The sequence below is a fragment of the Equus przewalskii genome, chromosome 1 (genome assembly GCF_037783145.1).
Source record: "Equus przewalskii isolate Varuska chromosome 1, EquPr2, whole genome shotgun sequence".
NCBI lineage: Eukaryota > Metazoa > Chordata > Mammalia > Perissodactyla > Equidae > Equus > Equus przewalskii.
The window spans coordinates 99,199,464-99,206,657 of record NC_091831.1 but is presented as its reverse complement, the minus strand read 5'-3'; the positions used below and the strand labels follow the sequence as shown (position 1 = coordinate 99,206,657).

At 43.6% G+C, this 7,194-nt stretch overlaps 1 long non-coding RNA gene across 2 annotated transcripts in view; it reads left to right on the top strand.

Moving 5' to 3' along the window:
- Window positions 1-7,194, top strand: part of LOC139083262 (uncharacterized) — a 93,024-nt gene that overhangs the window by 26,319 nt on the left and 59,511 nt on the right. The window lies entirely within an intron of this gene.

Sequence of the window (7,194 nt, the reverse complement as noted above, 5' to 3'; positions counted from 1 at the left end):
GGCAGGTGTCCCACATATAAAGTAGTGGAAGATGGACACGGATGTGAGCTCACAGCCAGCCTTCCTCAGCAAAAAGAGGAGGATTGGCAGCAGATGTTAGCTCGGGGCTAATCTTCCTCAAAAAAAAAAAAAGATAACATGGACCTGTATTTATATTATGAAGTTAAGTGGAACTAAACTGGTTTCACTATTGCACATACAGTATGACTTAAAAAATTTGAAAGGAAGACATGCACCAATGTGCTAACTCTATTACAGGGTAATAGAGATTTTCATTTATTTGAGATGAAAAACATTTTTTCTAGATAAGTGCAGAAAAGCATAAGGAAGAAAAAGCATATTGGTGATTTTCTTAGTTTTGGGTTATCAAAAAAATTCAGTTTGGTAATTTAGAGTCAAGAGGTACTAGAAAGTATAAGTAGCAAAAGAGCTGTGCCCTATCTAACCTCTCCCTATTCTCCTGGGCAACCCTGTTTAAGCCTTTAATTTTTGCCCTCTGGGTCAAAATAACGTGCTTAGGTTGCCATTTCTTGATTTATCGATTGTAGACATTATCTGTTGGCTTCCTGATAAGGTAGATGGGGATTTAGGTCTCTTACACCCCCCATAGTAGGTGAATAGTGGCCTCTCAAAAATGCATGTCTACTTGGAACCTCAGAATGTGATCGATTTGGAAGTAGGGTCTTTCCGAATGTAATTATGGATCTGAAGATGAGATCATACTGGATTTAGGGTGGCCGTAAACCCAGTGACTGATGTGCTTGTCAGTGGAGGAGAGGACACACAGACGCGAACAGAGAGAAGAAGGCCAGGCGACCATGGAGGCGGTGACTGGAGTTACGGAGCCCCAAACCAGGGATGCCAAGTGTTCCTGGGATCCGCCAGAAGCTGGAAGAGAAACTTGGAACACATTTTCTCTCACAGCCTCCAGAGGGAACTAACCGTGCCAACACCTTGATTTCAGACATCTAGCCTCCAGAACTGTGAGACAATACACTTCTTTTGTTTTAAGCACTCAGTTTGCGATAATTTGTTATGACAGCCCCAGGACAATAATATAACCCCCATCTCTCTCCATCTACCTGCATGTATACATTATGAATTCTTTTAACCTTTTTTAATTTCTTAGCTATCAGGACTGAAGACTGAAACCGCCTGTGTCAACACAATTACCATTTATTCCAGAAAGTTTTTGCCCGGGAAAGATAAAACTGTAAACCATTAAATATTTCACTGTTTGCTTTGGAAATTCCTGAAAACCAATTTATTCAAGTAAAGGAGTGCACATTTGGGTGCATAGCCCCATTCTCAGAACAGCTGGCTGCTCACTTGGGCAAAAAGTCCACTTGCCAAACAACTGTTTCCTGAAAGACTTGCTCCAAGGCTCTTGCCTACTGTGGCCACCGATCCTAATGTACGACGTCATGGACTTTGCCCAGTCCTGATGAGATGCGCATATTGAAAGACCCATTTTAAACCACCTGAGCTCAGACACCAAAGCCCAATAAGCCTCTGCCCCTGGTCTCCCCCTTCCGAGACCCTCCTAGGCCTGGTCAGGGTGCAGCTGCTGTCTCTGATGCAGGTAGCTGAAAACATGGCTTCGTTTGGTGTGCAGGCTGTTCTGGTGGTCTTTCTGGGAAGTCAGCAGACAGCAGTGTGTATGCGTTTGAGTGTGTGTGATGTGTGTGCTTGCTTGTAGGTGAGTGTCTGTGAGAGGAAGTGTGCGTGGATGTGTGTGTGCCTAGTGGCCAGAGGTTAGACCATAGAGTACAACAATTTATGAAAAGTCTTGAATGCCAAGCTAGAGAATCTGAATTCTCTTCCGTAAGCAATGGGAACCTTGAAGGCTTGACTAGAGAAAGAATGGCAAGTTCAGGTCAGTGTTTTGGAAAGATCTGTAATCCTAGGCTTGGGAGAACTCTCAGGGACACAGATAAAGATACCCACATAGTCACAGCATAGAAGTGGAGGAGGTTTCGAAACACCATTGCAATGGATTAAAGATGGCTGCTGATTCTTTGCCACTCTCCCATCAAGAGGTGGAGCCTATTACCCCTCCTTTTGAATCCAAGCTAGCCTTGGACTTTTGACCAGTTGAATGCAATGGAAGTGACATTGCGTTACTTCTGAGGCTAGGCCTCAAGAGCTTGGCAGCTGCTGCCTTCCTTGTTGGAATGCTTCCTCTTGAAGCCAGCTGCCGTTAAGCAGTCTGATTACCTTGAGACCAGCATGCTGTGAAGCAGCCCATGCTAGCCATGTGAAAAGAGAGAGGCCACGTGGAAAAGCGTAGAGGCACCTCAAAAAGAAGCAAAGGCTTGAAAATGCCACTCCAGCTCAGCCACCAGCTGATGCCATGTGGAGAAGAAAGACCACTCAGCTGAGCCCTCTCTGAGTTCCTGACTCTCAGACTCTTGAGCAAGGAAAATGGTCATTTTAAGCCACTAGGTCATGGAATAGTTTGTTATGCAGCAACAGACAATATTTCTTGATTAGTCAGTGCCTGTGGAGTATAGTCCTAGGCAATATATATACTTTTTTTTTTTGAGGAAGATTAGCCCTGAGCTAACTGCTGCCAATCCTCCTCTTTTTGCTGAGGAAGACTGGCCCTGAGCTAACATCCATGCCCATCTTCCTCTACTTTATATGTGGGATGCCTACCACAGCATGGCTTTTGCCAAGTGGTGCCGTGTCCACACCTGGGATCCAAACCGGCAAACCCCAGGTGGTCGAAGCAGAACGTGCGCACTTAACCACCGCACCACCGGGCCGGGCCCAAGTCCTAGGCAATATTAAGATGTCAATTATCCATGATTACAGATTCAATGTAATCCCAGCCACTTAGATTTTAATATTCGTGATCGCATTAGCTATTTTCCTGAAAGTATTGTATATTTAACTCCTCTTTTTATTCATAAGTAATTTCTGCATCAGAAATTTCTCTCAATATATATATTTAATCCAAATAAGACGTGAACCAAATGAATCCAAATTTGTGTCCTAAATTAGTCACATATGCTATTTTTCAATAATACTTTAAAAAAATAAACAAGGCATGGTGCCAGGCCTCCCCTCCTTAATCCTTGAGGTAGATGCTATTATTATCCCCATTTTACAGAGGGGGACACTGAAGTTGAGGGAAAGAGCATGAGGGAAAGGAAGGATGGAACTAAAGGAAATGCGGAAATGGGCGGAGGAGAATCAGATGGGGAAACTGAGCAAGAACACCAGAGAGGAGAGAGGAGAGAGGATAGAAGAGAGAAGGTGTGGTGAAGCCCTAGTGGCCCCTACCCACTCTCAGACTGGGCTTCCTTTGTAGGATCCCGTTTTTGGAGAGGCATGCTACCTTTGGATCTGGGCTGGCTCCTGGCTTGAAGTGTGTGTCTTGCCTCCTTCCTTCAGATTCCCCAACCGATGGGCATCCAGGTTAACCTATCCCCCTGTGCCTCATTAGAATTTCCAAGTGAAACCTGGGTTTGGGGTGAAGGCTTACTTACTATTATTTTTTTTTGGAGAGGAGAGGTGAGTAGCAGGGAGAGAGAGAGGCTAGTCCTAATCTCTTAAATCGATTAGTTCAAAATATTTGCCTGTCTGGATTTCAGTAGCCTGGAGAAATCAACTCTTTAATGAGGAATTTCACCAGCATGAATTGATATGCAAATCAATGCATATAGCGTGCAACTCCTCCTGGGCCTCTGGAGACGGGTTTTTGTTTTCAACAGGATTACTTCACTGGGCCAATTCAATTGGGGAGAGAAAGCCCTTTGCAAATGGGATTTTCATATTAATAAGAGCTGCCATGGATTGAGTATCTGGCACTTGATGTATCTATTTATAACCTTCCAACAGTGGAACTGGGCAACCTCCACACAGCTTCTTGGAGTTGGTACCCAGGTTTGCCTACAGAGGAATATGAAAGCTGTTAGGCTGAGGCATTTCCCTCAAACAGCCAAATTCCAATGCTAAAATATCAACACCCATTTCTTAATTTCAACTGTAGCAAATTTACAGAGTATGATAAGACTTTTTAAAAACAACGTTTTCTTTTTCTGATGCAAATAATGACTATTGACAGGGAGATAAGAATGGAAGTTAAGTGTGCCTATTCTGGGGTCAGGGGCCTGGGTTTGAGCCCAGGTCCACCACTTCCCAACCCAGAGAACAGACCACTTGGCTTTTAATTGTGTCTCAGTTTCCCCATCTGTAGCCTGGAGATAAAACTGCAGGGTTGGTGTGAGGATTAACTGAGTTCATTCTCAGAAAGCACTTGATGCCTGGTGCTAAGGAGCTGCCCAGTAAATGTTAGCAAGTGCCCGGGAAATAACGAAGATGATAGTGGAAGGGAATTTCTTTTTGCTCTCTCATACATTTCTTTTCTTTTCTTTTCTTGAGACGGAATTTCTTAATCAGCGCGAGCAATCAATAAAGCTGCAACGTGAGAGAACAGTCACAATTTGGCCATGGCTTTTAACCCTGTTGATAATCTGAGACCTGGCCCTAAGCAGATTCAAAGCATGTTGAAAATGCAGGTCTTTGCAAGGTATAAAGGAGAACAAACACATTGTTAGTGAATGAACACTCATTTTTGGAAGGCAAGCATTCTTTTTTGTTTGTTTGTTTTTTTGAGGAAGATTAGCCCTGAGCTAACTACTGCCAATCCTCCTCTTTTTGCTGAGGAAGACTGGCCCTGAGCTAACATCCATGTCCATCTTCCTCTACTTTATATGTGGGACGCCTACCACAGCATTGCTTTTGCTAAGGGGTGCCATGTCCGCAACCGGGATCCGAACCGGCAAACCCCAGGCTGCTGAGAAGCGGAACGTGCGAACTTAACTGCTGCGCCACTGGGCTGGCCCGCATTCTTTTTTTTTTAAATTTATTTTTATTGAGACAAAATTGACATATTGTGTAAGTTTAAGATGGACAACGTGTTGATTTGATGCAGTTATATATTGCAATATGGTTACCACCATAGCATTAGCTAATATCTCTATCGTGTTACATAATTATCATTTCTTTTTTGTGGTGGGAACAATTAAGATCTAGTCCTTTCACAACTTTGAAGTATATAGTACAGTATTGTTGGCTGTAATCACTGTACTTGTAAGGCAAGCACTCTTCTTAAAAAAAATGTTTAATCCAATTTCCCCACCCAATTTTGAAACTTTTTATTATGAAAATAATGAGGTGGGAATACCTGATGTCTCGAAGGTTGGCCTCTCTAGTTTTGCTGTCTAGCTCTTCCTTCTGGTCTTTGAAGCCGCCTCTAGAAATGCTAAAGATGATAGCTTCTTCCATTTCATCTTTTGACACCTTTTCATGTACTTTGTGCTTTCCAGAAACTTGTTGAAATCACTCGTCTGCTGATGACCTCCAATTTATTCTCTCTTCTGTTTTGTGCTTGCATCTTTTCTATTTCTCTGTTATTGTTTTAGTTGGGTTTCTGTAATGAGAGAGAAATGAATGGTCTTTGAGAACCAAAGTTCCATTAAAGTTTATTCTCTTAAGATAATAAGTGGTACTTCGGGGGTCATAGGGTTTTGGTTCTGGTAAGAAATCTTGTCAGTTTTACCCTGGAGAAGTAACGTGGTTTGTCAGGAATCCCAATTTAACAGCTACAGTAATCCAGAGAGAGCTCACAGTTACGGGCGGAGGAGAGTGAATCCGTGCAGCTAAATCGGACTTTCCCTGGATTTTACAGAAGAGGAAGGTGCAGCTCAGAGAGAAGGGGTCACGTCCACTCAGTGAGTTAGTAGCAGACAGGAGGGGACCATCTTCTATACCCAATCTGGGTTCCTTCTAGTACGCCCTACAGTTTGTGCACTCATGACTGGGAGCCCGTTCTCACTGGCACTGACGCGCTATGGGGCATCCATCACAGAAGCTGAGGGGTGGTGGGTTTCAGAAGCGTGGGCTCTGTGGTGGAGCACAGCTGGCTCGATCTCCAGCTATGAGACCTTGGTCAAGTTGAGGATTTCTGCATTTTAGTGTCTTCACGTGAAAATGGGGACAATAGGAGTACTCATCATACACATTTGTGACATAAAGTGCTTTTTATAGCACTTGGCAAAAGGCAGTTGCTTTACAGGCACTAGCAGTTTTGAATTATTGTCCAAGACTAAGGACTTACTGGACCTGGAAAGGACCTTAGAAGTCATTTAGTTCAGTCTCCTAGCCAGTGCTTCAGGCTATCTACAGTGTCTCCACCAAGAGATCAGTGGTCTCTTCTTGACCACCTACGATGATGGGGACACTCAATACCATTGGAGGCAGCTCATTCTATTTAAATGGTTTCAAAGCTTATTTTCTTTCATTATAAAAATGTAAATGTACTTATTATAAAAAATCAGGAAGGGGGCCGGCTCCGTGGCCGAGTGGTTAAGTTCGTGCGCTCCGCTGCGGTGGCCCAGGGTTCGGATCCTGGGCGCGGACATGGCACCGCTCGTCAGGCCATGTTGAGGTGGTGTCCTACATCCCACAACTAGAAGGACCTGCAACTAAGATATACAACTATGTACGGGGAGGTTTGGGGAGATAAAGCAGAAAAAAAAAAAAAGATTGGCAACGGTTGTTAGCTCAGGTGCCAATCTTGAAAAAAAAAAGATCAGGAAAATACAGAAAAGTGGGAGACAAAAAAGACAATGCTTATAATCCACTTCTCAGAGACAACACTTTTGTGCATGTTGTCCAGTATTTATAATATGATCATTTTTTCACACAGTCGTGATCACATGGCATGATGTACAACTGTTTAGAGAAGCGTGTCTCTTTACTCACTATAGAAAACTTGGTAAACATGGGGAATGTAAATTTTCCAGGTTCCTACACCCAGAGATTGCTCTGCTTATATATTGTGGGGCCAAGGGGGCAGCCAAGTGTGGTGGTTAGGAGGATATCTTTAAAGCCAGGCAGCCCTGAGGGACATTGGTCAAACTCCTCAAATCTCTTTCTAGGCCTGTTTCCTAATTTGTTTTTACAGTTAGTTTCTTCTTTTATTTATTTATTTATTTATTTTGAGGAAGGTTAGCCCTGAGCTAACTGCTGCCAATCCTCCTCTTTTTGCTGAGTAAGACTGGCCCTGAGCTAATATCCGTGTCCATCTTTCTCTACTTTATATGTGGGACGCCTGCCACAGCATGGCTTGCCAAGGGGTGCCATGTCTGCACCCGGGATCTGAACCGGTGAACCCCGGGCCGC